Raw genomic sequence first — 14,154 nt, forward strand, 5'->3', positions numbered from 1 at the left:
AACGCGCCGTTCCGAGAGATTTTCACAGCTTCTCAACGGTCGGCCTTGTGACGCCGCGTGTGGCGTTCGGGTTTGGGCCACCGGGCATTGTCGGGCAATGGACGACCCATTTCATTACCTGAACGGAGTCGCTCCAACGGTTCAAGCTACGGTGGTTTCGCGGCCCTCCGTAAGTCAAATCCGTCTCCAACACATCTCCCCGCCAAGTCTTGTTTTCTCATCGATTTTGGAATCTGTCACATTTCGCTCTGCGTCGCGATGGGAGCAGACAGAATCAAGGCTCATGGCGGAACCCGAAAAGCGTCGGACCTGCCCCAGTCTGGATCACCCTGGTCAAGACGTCTCAGGCTTCCAGCATCACCACGATATCACGGGACACGGTTTCATAGACGGATGACAAACTTGCATATCAATTTCATAACGGTGTCCCCCAGCGGAGACGGTGTTGTTTTCTCGGCCGATGGCAAGTGAGGAAACATGGATTTCTAGCCAGACACCCCAGCTCACTCTCATTCTGGGGTGCGGCATGGAGGGGTGTCCATGAGATCTATTTCGGGATAATCTCACCCTCCCTCTCAAATTGTCCCCAAGCAAAAGTGATACATCATCTCAACATCCCAAACCTGGATCCAGGTGACGATTTCCACCTCTGAAGGAGCCATTGGCAGTCCTGGATCTCGCCGCATCAAAATCTCGATTGTGCTGTATATCGAAGGGGTGGTGGGGACCCAAAGACAAAGGTCATGGAAGGAAATGAGAGGAAAACGAAAGAGGGCACGAGGGATCCCACGGTGCCCAACGCAGGCGCTCCTAGCGGAACACTGGATGAGGCATGAATTGCCGAATAGCTCACCTGCCTCGTGGGGTTCTCACCCATTACCACTGCCAGGCATAGAGTTATTACCTGTGTTATTACAGAGGCGTGGGCAGCGGGCTCGAGAGTAGCAAGACGACGCTCGCTTGAGCTGTCACAAATGGTGGGGGAGAGCGGCCCTTGGTCACATGTGCAGTCGCTCTTCAGCCCTGGCCCTGCTTTTCTTGGTGAGGGCCGTCCCGATCTGGGATGCAGCTCTCCAGGTGGACAATCGAGAGAGGCCTGGGGGGCAAGTTCTTGATCGATCTGCGTCCCCTCGACGCGACGTTTGATGGCGAGGCGAGGTCAACCTTTGTGCTCGGATTTGACCCCCAATTTCGCCGTTGGGAGGAACGGGGGGATTGGAGAGTTCTCTCCCACTAGGATACATGAATTGGAGGGTGACCCAGTACCATGGTAAGGACTAGAGGCAGACTGCAGGCGGCTTCAGACTCACGGACAATGGCAGGGTGCCTGAGGGCCGGTGCTCCCAACTAACCGGCAAGCATTTACCAACACGCGCAAGCTTGAGCCAGGAAGGGACACTGTCGGATCAAAGCGGCAACGCCTCTTGAGCCGGCAAGTGTCACAGAGTCAACAAGGCGCCTGTCAAAGGCATTTCATCGTCATCAGAGCGCAGCTCACTGCCGCTGCCAAATGCAGCGCGCGTGCCAGGGGGAGCACCATGCTGATGACACCAAGATGTTCCAACGCTGGGATCAGGACTTCAACCTGAATCTTCGGCACCGGCCAGGGGAGTACGTAGCCGGGAACTTGATTTCTCAGCTTCTCTCACGACAACAGCCACAAGAGGCTATGCGTGGACGTGGCCTACGGGGGGATGTCACCTCAAGACCCTCTCGGCGTGGACGAAATGTGATAAAGGCGTCTCAGTTGTGATTGCCTTAGTTGGGGAAACGAGAAAGACAGCCCTTGAAACCAACTGGGGGCCAGCAAGGGGGGCACATCATGGGTGTTTGCAAGGGCGAGGCCAGGGCCTGACAGGGGCGGTAATGACAGAGCGGGGGGTCAAGGCCGCACTGGTTAGACGCCCTCCGTCTTTGACTGCCGCGAATCTTGAATGCGACTCTGCGCGCTGAGCGGGAAAGCTGGAGATGGCCAGCCTATCAGAGGCTTGCTCTGAACCTGGTCCTGAGGAGCAAGAGGACCACCACTCACACAGGCAACTTGAGACGATAGCTTTTATTCGTCGGCATCGTGGGATATTTTCTGTCCCCGTGTGCTTGTCTGGTCCAGCCATCATGACCTCCAAGGGTACTGGCATGTCATCAATCACAGGATGATGGTGGGATAGAACCAACAAGAACGAGTACGGATTCGTATGCTTGGCGGCAAAGAATGCCCAGTCTATTTTGGATGTTTGCTCTCTAAGGCGCGCGCGCGACCACCAGCCGCAATGCCAAGGGTCCAAGCTTACGAAGGCTCACGATTGGAAGCGGGAATAGGCCCTGGTCGAATTGGACGGTGCTGAGTTCCAGAGTTCTGGGAGAATGGACGATCCCCCGGCTGATTGGCCGTCCCACTTGCAGAGCAACCAGGTACATGGACCCAAACCCTTGGAAATGAATTGCCATGTTTACCCTCCAGCTTTGATGTCGGAAACTGGGGGGGAGTGACGAGGTCAGAAGGGAATCGAGACCGCGATGATGAATTGAGTGCAACCCAAGAACCCTCCAGATGTGTCAACCACGATAAATTGCGGAACGGGCAGTTCAGAGGCAAACATGGCAAAGAGAGCTCCAGAAACTGGGTGGTAGACAGGGGTGCTGGTTTTCCAGGGGTCTCTGTGGACTCTGGTGGAGGAGGGCTCCGGGGACGAGAGAGCCGAAAACGGGGACGGCGGGGGCCGTCTCTCGTTCCTTCACAAGCCCGTCTGGTCTGGGAGGACGGGCTTAGACCGGCCGGCGAGCGCAGCCCGAGTCGACGGGCGTTTCTTTTTCCTGAACCTTCTCCAGACTCCGCCTTATGCCCGTTATCGTGACAGTGGGCGGTCAATTTTCCGGATCATTCGATCTATACGCATCTCGAGCAGAAAATTTTCCAGCCGGCGACCCTTTGGGTTCCAGTTGTAATCTCGAGACAGGCACAGGTGGTTCGGAGCATGGCGCCATGCCGTCTCAGCCCGGATGCAAGCAAGGCTGTTTTGAAGCTTTTCCCATGCAAGGTACGACGGCTCTGCGCATGCCGCAGTCACAGAAACGACGGTTCAAGGGGTTTACACGAGGTTCTCGCAACGGCTTTTGGCTCATACACGCCCTTGCCGGCCGCAGATGATGCTGCTGCTGCCACTCGTCCACCATCACCACCGTTTCGACATTCCGTTTTATTCTCTGGGGCTGCCGCCGGGAATTACATGGCCCCGTCAAACTTCCTGGGTAAAAGGCCATGATGATGACAGCCGCACCTGTTTGGGTAAGAGGCACGCAGTCAACACGAACACCCCCGGGGCGGCTGCTGTCGTGCCAAGTGCATCCGGACATGACCATGATGCCATTTCGAGATTGACTTCTCACTGAAAAGGCGGACCAAGGACATGAAGAGGGCGTGTTGAGCCCACATCAGCGGCCTTCGTTCTGAAGTCTCGAAGATTTGCAGATGGCGCATTCGCTAATCTTTGCCATGTTGTTGACAGGGACGCTTATTAAACGTGATGGAGGCGAGCTGAGATGGAGCCTGTGGATGTTTGGGGTTCTCATGACCTTGACCATGATCCCAGAACAGAGCCGAGAGAAGACGAGACTGACGATAATTCAGCCCTGACAATCCAGGACTGATGGTGCAGGGCAGGAGTCGTCAATCTCAGTACGGGCAGATGACGGTTGCACGACGTGGGCAAGGCAATATTTCCGATGATTTGCATAGCATGGCATTGCATCGCCACTGACTGACTTGCCTCCATACTTACACCCTCAAGTCATTCATCCGTGGTTGCCGGCAGAGATTGCCATGAAGAATGCGAATACGGCGATGGACAGGCCGGTATGCATGGAGGGATGGATATTGACTTGAGCATGGCATGGCAGTCGTCTTACTTACACAGATTGCATGCACGTCAAATTTTTTGGTGTATCACGAGTTGAAGAGTTTCGCAGAGCCCCTCAGTGCCATTCACCAATCCTGAGGCAGAGCTTCATCATCAATTCAAACCCGTGACTAACAGCACGGCCGCGTGGGGATAATGCCCAGCATCAAGTCCCGGGGCCAGAAGCCAATGAGGGGCCAGTATGAGGTTTAAATCCCGACATTTCTCCTCGATTCTCACGCCCCAGAAAAGACCCTTGTCGACAAAGACCAGGCACACCCACACCCGTCATGCTTGCATGGAGCATCATTAATTGAGTGACGCTCTATTGCAGAAATGCTGCGGCATCTGTCCAATAATTATGTCAGCCTCGAGGGCCCCTGCTCTCCCCAACAACCGAGCCTCACGCTCTCGCATTGAATATGCACGACGGGACCGAGTGCATCTCCAATGTGCGTCGGCCAACCTAACGCAGGACCTTCAATACAGCTCTCTCATGCTCGTCTCACCCCACTTTGAAGCTTTTTTTTCCTTCTTCTTCACCTTGGTTTTTCTTCTTCCATCATTCTTCTCCGCCATCTCGCTTCTGCTTGTTTCCTTTTCCTGACTCGTGGCAATTATTCTGATCCGATGTTTAGGGCTGCGGGCCGGCGTTCGGCGAGATCTGGGATTCGCTGAGTGGACGACTCCATGGCAAATGTCGTTGTGCCTGGACAGCCCAGACGCAGGCACCAAGCACATGCAGGGGAATAAAGAAGGAGCAGGAACGCCCACTCGTCCGTCGGCTGGCCGCTGGTCTCCATACATTGTCACCATCCCCGGTCTATTATACCCCCCCTTAGGTAGTTGAGGCGCCAGGCAAGGCTCCATATTGTGGCCTCGAGCCATGTGCTCATCTGCCTTGTGCCTGGTCGAGAAGCAAGGAAAAGAGACAGGTCAGACGCCGAGAACAATGGAGAAGCAGGCAGGCAGTTTACGAGGCAGGCGTCCTTGAGTAGCCGGCCAGGGAAACGTGGAGTCCACCGCGCGCGCTGGAGATGGAGATGGAGAGGGCCAGACCGGGGCGATGGAGCTCCTGTACATGGCAGAAGCAAGAGTCAGACCAGAAACGCGGCGGAGAACGCCAGACGACGAGAACTACGAGAATGATGAGTGTCAACAAGAGTCGGAGGCGGCTTGCTCGGCCGTTGAGGACCCTTGCTCATCGGTTCTTTTTCCTTCTCTTTCTCTTCCATCTTCTTTCCATCCATCCCCTCCCTCCGAGACCGACTGACTCTGACTCTGATCATTCACTTACACTCTTGCTCACATGTTCATCTGGCATGCCTCGGGACCGGAATTAGTGTGACGCCAGGCGGCCAAGCTGCTCACGGCGTAGAATCCGTGACACGACCGGTATTCTCTCAACCCTGCTCGCTCAGCTGGATGACAGACACAGGACGAATCGAGAGGCCAGGACGATCCTCTACGAGAACAACATGTGCGCCATTTGTCACGGCCCCTCCCTCAACAGCGTCAAAAATGTTTGCTTCTACAGCAAACGTTGAAGAACCAACCCACCGATGCTCCGTGCTTTCAGCCCCAACCCGCGATTGCTCCCAGCCACACGTCCTTGGGTCATCGTCAGTGCGGTGACTGGGTGTGATGCGCCGTTTGCAGTGCATACATACATGCTGCGAAAGGGCAGTGGTCAATTGATGGTCCAGGCTGGGATGAGTCGGGGCTGGTGGGAGAGTGTGGACGGACGGAGCTTCGGGTATTCTTGGGCCGTTGAACTGGAGCCCCGTCAAAACCTGCTCCGAGGCTTCGGCACAGCGGCGGGCAAAGGGCCGGGCCATTTCCAGCGGGAGCTCGGACGGAACCGATGGGCAGAGAATCAATTGGCGCGACACCGTTGAGCGAGGGCTTGGAATGCGGTTCACCGACGGCCCTCCCCGCGCCCGTGAGGGAGTGTTCGTCCCCAGGGACCGAGCCTCTCATCAAGGAATAATTTTTCTCTCTCCATTGGCCGTGTGCACTCTGTGCGCTGTGCGCCGCCTCTACGTCTTACCGCACAGGGCGCCGCCTCTGGTGGCTGTCGTCGGCGATAATGCAGGGAGCGTCTGGTGCCCTCAGCGCTGTGCTAGAGCTCAGCCAGCCCAGCGGCCCGGGCAGTCATCCATGGCTTCCATTGGGACTGGAACTTTCCCCTCTCCTCTCCGCAGTACGCGTGAAGAGCCCTGGGAACGGGACGGCGGTCGGGATTAATTTGGGCCGTCCGGGTGTTTGTTTAGCAAGGTAGCATTGCGAGAGTTGAGGCCGCTCTCAGGTCCATGCTCTTCCACCGCTGCGTCGGGACCAAACCCCCCAGCAGGGCAGGTAGCTGGGCTGGGCTGGGCTGGCAGAGGTGAGGTCGCCCTGCAATGACGATCTTCAGCATTGCCAGAGAACATGCAGCGGAGGGCGCGTTATCCGACCGCCGGTGTAGGGGGCCTCACACCTGAGCCTGCACAGCTGTGCGTCCTAGGTAAAGAGGCGTAGTGCGTATGGATAGCGATTACGCTATCTGGGAGGGAGAGTAGAAGCGGAGCATCGGCGATGGTTCAATGGGTTCTATGACATCAATTGGCCGACTTGGTCAAAGCCATTACGAGTTCCATTGCGCAAGGGGGAGGTTTTAGGGCAAATCAAGGTGATGGATACCGCGCTACGGTGGCTAGGAACTGGACCTCGTCAAAGACGGAATGGAAAACGGAGAGATTCCACGGCTCGCGAAACGGTCGGTGCAACTGTAACTGTGACTGCTACTACGTACAGCGAAGCTCAACGCGGGGAGACGGGCGGGCACGGGCTGAGCCTAGGGGGGAACTCAATTCGCTCAACTAACAAACACAACCTGAACCAACCAACTCTGGTTAAAGTCGACCTAGGCTGGTCTCGAGACGACATTACGACGATGGAAGCAACCCTGGACGCTGCAATCGAAGGATTGGCACACCAAGAGCTGTCGGTGTGGTCTACGAGATGCCAGATTGACCAGAGATGAATGACGGTGTACCGAGACCGAGAAAAGAGGCCTGCTACTATCGCATGTCATTGCCTTGTTCATCTCACCGCGCAGGAACAGTACCCATGTGGCCATCGTCGTCGTCATGACCCAGCTTCCGCCTCATCTTTCCTCAAAACTCGCTGCAAGTCGCCCTGTCCTTTTTCGCTTCTCTCGTCCTATCAGCAGAGAGAAGAGCTGAACAACCCCGGCTAGCACAGTCCAAGCAGCTGGTTCTGTTGCGATGTGTCATTCCCGACGCCCCTCTTCCTGGGTCCCCCCCAAATCTGAGATCTTCGCTCGGAGATTCCAAAGATGGGCACCAGGCGCAATGTAACCCTGTGGTGGACAACAGCGTCGCAATTGCCGCACGCAAGCAAAGGAAACCAGTTGGCATCGGGTGACCTTTGATTCTCAGCGTGGGTTTTGGGGACGACCATCGGGCGTGGGAGATTATTTTCTTACTGGACCAGGTTGCAGTGGTACCTTGCAGTGAAAGCCTGTTTGAGCCCCCCACACAATCTATTTCTTTTGGTGTTTATGCTTAGTTGTAGGGTAGCCCTCGGTATCGCGCAAAAGCAAGGACATGTTTGAATGCTTTCTTTGTGTGTTGCTCAAGAGCGCAGAATCGGATACCGATTCTGCAAGGGCACACGGTTGGGGCGTGGTTCGTCTCAGACAGCGTTGGTCCTTGTTTTTCTCTGGTTGGCCGTCCACGTCAGTAGTGCTCACCCACTGGGTCCTCTTGTTGATGCGAGAAGAGAGCCCGTCATGATAGCTCGTCATCAGGCCCAACCAGGCGGCTTGGGGCTTGCTCTAGTTCCGCGTCACGGTCAACGGGTTTACCTCTTTCGGTACACCGTCGTCTCCCCACGACCCCTATTGTCTAGGATATGATCCATGTCATGCCTTGTATTGTCTTGGGACCAGAGACAACAACATGTCGCAATCCGTATCTGTGGCTGGTGGTAGCCTTGTGCGATAAGTCACATCCAAACATGCAACACAGCCAACGATGCCATGCTGTTTCTCCTTCAGCCCATACCCATCTCGCCTCATCCGCCTCCTTTTTTCCCCTTCCCCACGGCGTGTGTTTCGTCCCCTTACTTCCCATCAATTTACTGCGTACCGTAATCGGAGATCATTCTCATCACAAGAGCGAGCCACGATACACCCCTTGCGGCCCACCCTACCGGGTCGAAGAGATTGGCATGGAGATGAGATGGGCTCGAGATGGACAAATAACAGGTCGCATAGGGCCTTGCAAGCCATAAAACACTCCCCTCCCCCCATGATTAGCCCTGTCCGTAAACCTTGAATTTTAGAATGGGAAAAGTGCAAGCAAGCATTTGCGAAACGAGGCTAGGCAGATTTGTATCCAACTACCGTAATTGTCTTGCGCGGCGCGGCTATTCAGCTGCACAAATGCGGTTCTTGCCTCTTTAGATGGTTTCTCTTTTGTTTTCTCTTTTCGCATTTGCAAGGTTGACATTATTTTCGTATCCGATTGAAATTAATCTGGAAATTGAAGACAAGATCTCACCCCCTTTTCACTCTAGCTCTTTGGATTATCATCCGCTCTTTTTTTTACGCCTGGCGCGGCGGCGGGCGCGGGAACGGGCGGCTAACTCTGGGGCCGTGTGGCCGTTCCCGCGCGTGCTTTTGCTTTTTGGCCTTATCACAGAACGGAGAACCTTGTGAGTTTTTTTGCGAGCTGTTTAGTTTTTCTTTTTGGTACTGCTATTTCGGATTTGCCCCGAGCGTTCTTAATACCTGAAGTCTTCTTATTTCCCTCATGGGGCAACAACCCGACGCCGTCGTCGCACCGGTGGTCGGGAGAAACGGGCACTAAACAAGACTCGACGTGGGCTTTGACAGCTTGCGCGGGAGGTTTTGAACGAAAAAAGAGATGGGGGGACAAAAGGGTCGGTAGCGTGGGATAATGGTTAGCACGGGGGGTCTGATCACGCCTTACAGAGGACGCGGGATGCGAAAAGGTCTAGGCTGAGGTGAACCCAACCCGTTGAGATGGATGAACAGGAGTTCGCAGCAGGGAAACTGTGCGCTTGCGGACACTGCACCGCAGGACATGGACATTTTGCCAAGCCACGGCAAGGGATGAGATGGGAGAGTGCTCGTTGTCTGGTTGTTTCAATAGTTTGCGATTTGAGTTTCAATTCACGTGAAGTTTATTTCAGCTGATCAAACAGGGGTGGAAGGTGCTTTGATGCTGAATGGTAGAGCAAATCTGCTGAGTATTCCTCCGTATTACTGAGTAGGTAGTTGCCCAACCACCACCACCGCCACTTCAGGTCCCATGAACCGTCAGCTTGGGTCGAAATGATGTGTAGCACCCCTTCCCACACTGCTGGGTCACCACCATGTTCCATCCCGCTTCCGAAAGTCAAGGCTAGAGGATGGATGAGCCGCTCCCCCCTCGTTCGTGGGATATATCCCGCAAATCTGGGCGCTTGGAATCATCCCGTGCCCCTAAGATCCAGCCTCCCTTGAGTTGGCTCGTGGACGAACCCAACCCGTGGCGATGGCGGCTGCAATTCGATCGATAAAGCAAGACAGAGCCAGACTTGCGAAAACAACAAAAAAGCAAAAAAGGGGGGAAGTACGGGTGTGCTAGGCAGCGCCAGCGAACCCAGCAGGATGGGTTGCAGAGTCTGAGCGTACAGCAAATCCCATCCTGGGGGGGGGGCGGGATTATTTGGTTTTTCCTTGGGTAGGATGGAGATATTCCCTCCCAAGCTCCGTGGTTGCATCTCTTACACACAGACGCTGGCCGGGTTGTCGTCCCCCTTCCCCCTCCCTCTGTGGCGCTGAGAGGCCGCCCTGAGCCACAGAGGACGGCCCCTAGGGGAACGGTTCGTCCCTCCAGAGCGGCACGAGGCGCACGGCAGACGGAGGATGGAGGGGGCGGACCACGCCGGGGGCCCTGCTTGGGCTGGCTGCTGACTGCTGCTCTCTGCCTCTCACGGCGCCGTCTCTGGTCGCACCTAATCTCCCAGGCCGACGGAGCGGAGAGAGGGAAGATCGATCGCTGAGAGGGCGACACTACTGTAACCACACAGACCTTATCCACGGCCCGACAAGACGGACGGCTCGCCCACTTGTTCGTTTGTTCAACTCCGGATACTCGGATCGTTTTACTCGGAGGAGCAGGTACGCACAGGCATTCTGACGTTGTCGTGCACCTAGGGCTCAGCTGCTGTGTGCATTGCGATACGTACTTCATTCTCGGCGTGCACCAATCTTATCAACCACCGGCCAACAAATACCCGGTGGATCGCCCCCAAAGATGATAGATCTCATCGCTCGGACGCGGCGCAGTGTTTCATAGAGAGATCCGTCCATGACTCGTCCGTGCTCCGTCTGAAAGACAAACAGCAGGAAACCATCACCAGCTGAAAAAAACAGACCGAAAAGGGGGGTTCAAACCCCTCCGCCACCATCGACGGGTTGCTGCTGGATCTGGCAGCGGCTTTGACAGAGCAAAGAGGGCTGCCTTGGATGATGCATCTCTTGCCATCTCATCCCATCGCTCAAATCGGCTGCGAGATCTCTCTCGAGTACGTCTCCTGCCCCGCATCTCATCGACGATCATGGGTCACCGCCAACCAACCAACCCACATTCAAGATCCCCTCTCCGAAAAGAGACGGCAAGACACACAAGAATGACGAGTCGCGTCGAGAAAAGAACCTGCCACCGCATGTGACGAGGGAGTGCGCTTGCGAACCTCTCCCCCAACCCACACGTGCCCTCAACGCAAGCAAGCGAACACACGGCACAAAAAGAAACAACAGGTGAAAAAACTGAGTGTCTCTGATGCACACCATAGCCCACCCAGAGACATGGATGCGCCATCTCCTTCCCTTTACACCACCACAAACGAGACGGATCAAAAGGTCGAATCGCGATTCAAACACCCCAAGTCATGGCTGATTGCCCCCGGTCCATGGATGAAGCACCTCTAGGGGAAAAAATCAGAGGCCAATAAGAAGACAAAGAAGCCTTCTCGTCTCTTCTCTCATCCTCATCAACCGCGGCCAACGGGGGGAACTAATGCTGCTGCTAAATTCTGCTACAGTTACTACTGCTCAGCTCCTTCCTCTCTATCACTTCTCACATTCCCAGGAGATGCTTGAGGGGGGATTGAGCAAGGAGGGGCGTATGTCTTTTGCTCAAACGAAAAAAAAGAGACGAGAAATCGAGGATCAGGCATGTTGCGATGGTGGCTTCCACGCACTCCTGTGATGCGATGCGATGACCCGATCCAAGGTTTTACTCCCAGCGGCTCGACATCGACAGCGTGTCGGCCAATTGACCGACAGGATGGAAATCCTGAAAAGCCTCATTTTCTGCTTTCCCATGTCACAGGGACCTTTACGCAGTCTTGGCAGGGCGAATGTGCGGCACGGTTTGGACGGGCAAGGCGATGGACCATGACCATGGGGCGATAAAAGCCCAACTCTCACGATAGGGCCGCGGCGCTTGACCCAACTCCATGGTAACGATCCCAGGCAGAGGCGGCACAGCCTCAGGGATGATGTGCAGCGCTCTCTTGTCTCTATGAGTGCTCATCTTTTCCCCGTCACAGCGGAAGGCGGATGATATCCCATCCGGCCTGTCCCAAAGGGTCCAGACGCTCACCGAAAAGGTACCCCTGGTCTCTTTGCAAGATGCGCATCCTCGTTTTGTGAGATGCGACAAGAAAGAGAAAGCCGGGCCGCTCCTGGGACATGGGAGGGAGTGCCCGAAAGGCGTCGGTCTCGTCCATCCATCCTTACCAGACCTTGCTTGCTTCCCGACGTCGATGTGATGCAAGATGAAGGTTCTTGGACGTCGGGCGACCAAGTGCGGGACGCAAGGGGTTGATGGTGTGTACCGGGGCCGGAAGAGGCCATGTGCAGACGGGCAAGCCACGGGAAGGGAAGGGAAGAGAAAGGAAGCCAAGGAGAAGATGCTGACTCCCTCCGTCGTCTCGGCTCGGTCACGGATTGAGTCTCCGGTGGTCTCTGTCAGATCTTTTGTTGGTCTTGGTGGTTTGTCGTTTGCTTTCTTTTTCGGTTCCAACGCTGCGGCGGCCGATGGGTGCTGTGGCTTCGCGCCAAACAGAGCCACTGGTGCCTCTCCCCCAAGACCGGATGCAAGATTCAATTGTGGAGGTGCGATTTTGGAGCTTGTGGGAGACGTCGACCCCATCGAGCCAGGGTCTGAGCAGGTGTCGAGGTGACATCGTGTCCACCGAGAGAATGTCGTCCCCGCCCTCTCGAGGGTCACTCGGTCCCCTGCGTCTGCGTCTGCGCCTACTATTCAACCCAGTCCAGCCCAGTCCCAGCCCAGTCCCAGCCTGGGTAGGCATAGGCGTGCCCCGGGCCGCGCCTCACCTCGACTCGACGCACCGCACCGCACACACGCCGAGGCTGTGATGCGAGCCGCGATAATGCGATATGCGATATCTCCTCTTGTCTCTTTTGAAATCGCATGGTTCAAACACCTCGATTCTCACGACCCTGGTCTTGTTCCGCCCATCTCGTCGGGATCAGAGTAGGATAGAGTGGAAGCCCAACGTCCTCCTCCTCGCTTGTCCCCTTCGGCCTTCCTCTTCCAGCCTCGAATACCCCGTCAACAGGATCGCAAGGCAAGGTCTTGCGCCCCTGGAATCTCCAGCTCCAGGGGGGGAGGGCCGGCAATGGCCAGGAACCTGAACAGCCGTTGTCCTCGCCCGAGCACTCGGGATCCGGGGAGTTCTGGCGGAGGAAGGCCGGCCGCTGACTTTGGGCCTGAGCTATCAATATTTCGGCTCGTCCCGTCTCCCAATTCGCAAGCTCTGCCTCTTGCGGTCCGGTGTGGTGCCCCTTTGGGGCCTGACCATCCGGTGACAGTATCCTTTGCCGAAAGTCTGTCGGCTATTCTTGGGAATGGGGAACTGGGACCGTTCAACGTCCCGGTTGATTACTTACTTCTCGTCCCTAGCCCTACTCTATGCGAAGAATTGCAACTGTGAGTGATCATGCTCTCTCGCTTGGCCATGCTCGATCATGGATGCTCGGCGCTACCTCACATCACATCGATCGGGAGCGAGCGCCCTCCATCACAAGGCCGTGATATCCCAGCACGCATTCCTCTTGAGGGAACCTGAACCGCTGATCCAGCCATGCTCACAGTGGGACCCTCCATCTTTCCTCCTTCAACCTCTGCCGGATGAGTTCCTGATTGATGCTCACAGAGTCAGGCCAGGTCAAGGGCAGGCGAGAATTCCGCACTGGAGCATGGGGACTACATGCCTTGCTCCTCGCTCGTGCTCGTACAGGACAGAGGACGACGCACGACGCTCAACGACATGCAGGTCCTTCACTCAACATTGCCGGGATTGCTTGGGCCAAGCGGACAGTTCTAGAGCAGAGAGTCGTCGAAGTCGGCGCTTACCTGCCATGCCGTTTGCGTCATGGATCGCATCAACGGCGCAGAAAAGTTTCTCGCCGCCTACGTGCAGCCCCTGAGACGGGCCTCTCCTTGGGCCTGAGGGCGAGCTCTTCAGCTGCCAGCCCCCTTTACTGGCTGGGGTGACCTTGCTGCGGGACTTGAAGACGAGCTCTGCGATAGTTTGCGGCTCTTGGACTGAAGCTGGTGGACGAAAACGTCTTGGTCGAGGGACACGTATAAGCAGAGACGGGGCAAGAGAGGTTGGGAATATCCATCGTCTCCTCGACTCTGGTCTGTGCTGTGCGTTACACTGACGTCCAGCTCAGCAAGGGCACTCGGACCCGAGAGAGGGCTTTCACCCCGATTTCTCTTCTTTACATGATGGATGTGAATGGACTGATTCTCGTCATGGCTCACGAGTCGGGGCCTCAAGGGGGCATGTGCGTCCCCGTGCGGCAAAGACCCTGGGGCTAGCAGGAGCTGAAGCTGGAGGAGGCGGGAATTGTGTCAAGCCGGGTCCTGGTCTAGAAGAAAAGAGGGGAAGTCCAATTCGGAGAAAAATTCTACGGCCGTTTTGTCAAAGTCCTGGGGTATATCGCGTGGCAGGGTAAGGGGCGGCTACGATGCGGATGTAACGGGTTCGTCTGGTGTAGCAGAAAAGGGCGAGCAAGCGGAGAAGATCGGAAGAGACTCAGGCAATCTGTGGTGTGACTCTCTGCTGGGCGTCGGGATTTTGAGGGTTGGAGGGAAGGGGGGGGGTGTTAAGAGTCAAATGGTCTATAGGTGAATCTGGATCT

The sequence above is a fragment of the Fusarium falciforme genome, chromosome 9, assembly GCF_026873545.1.
Source record: "Fusarium falciforme chromosome 9, complete sequence".
Taxonomy (NCBI): Eukaryota; Fungi; Ascomycota; class Sordariomycetes; order Hypocreales; family Nectriaceae; genus Fusarium; species Fusarium falciforme.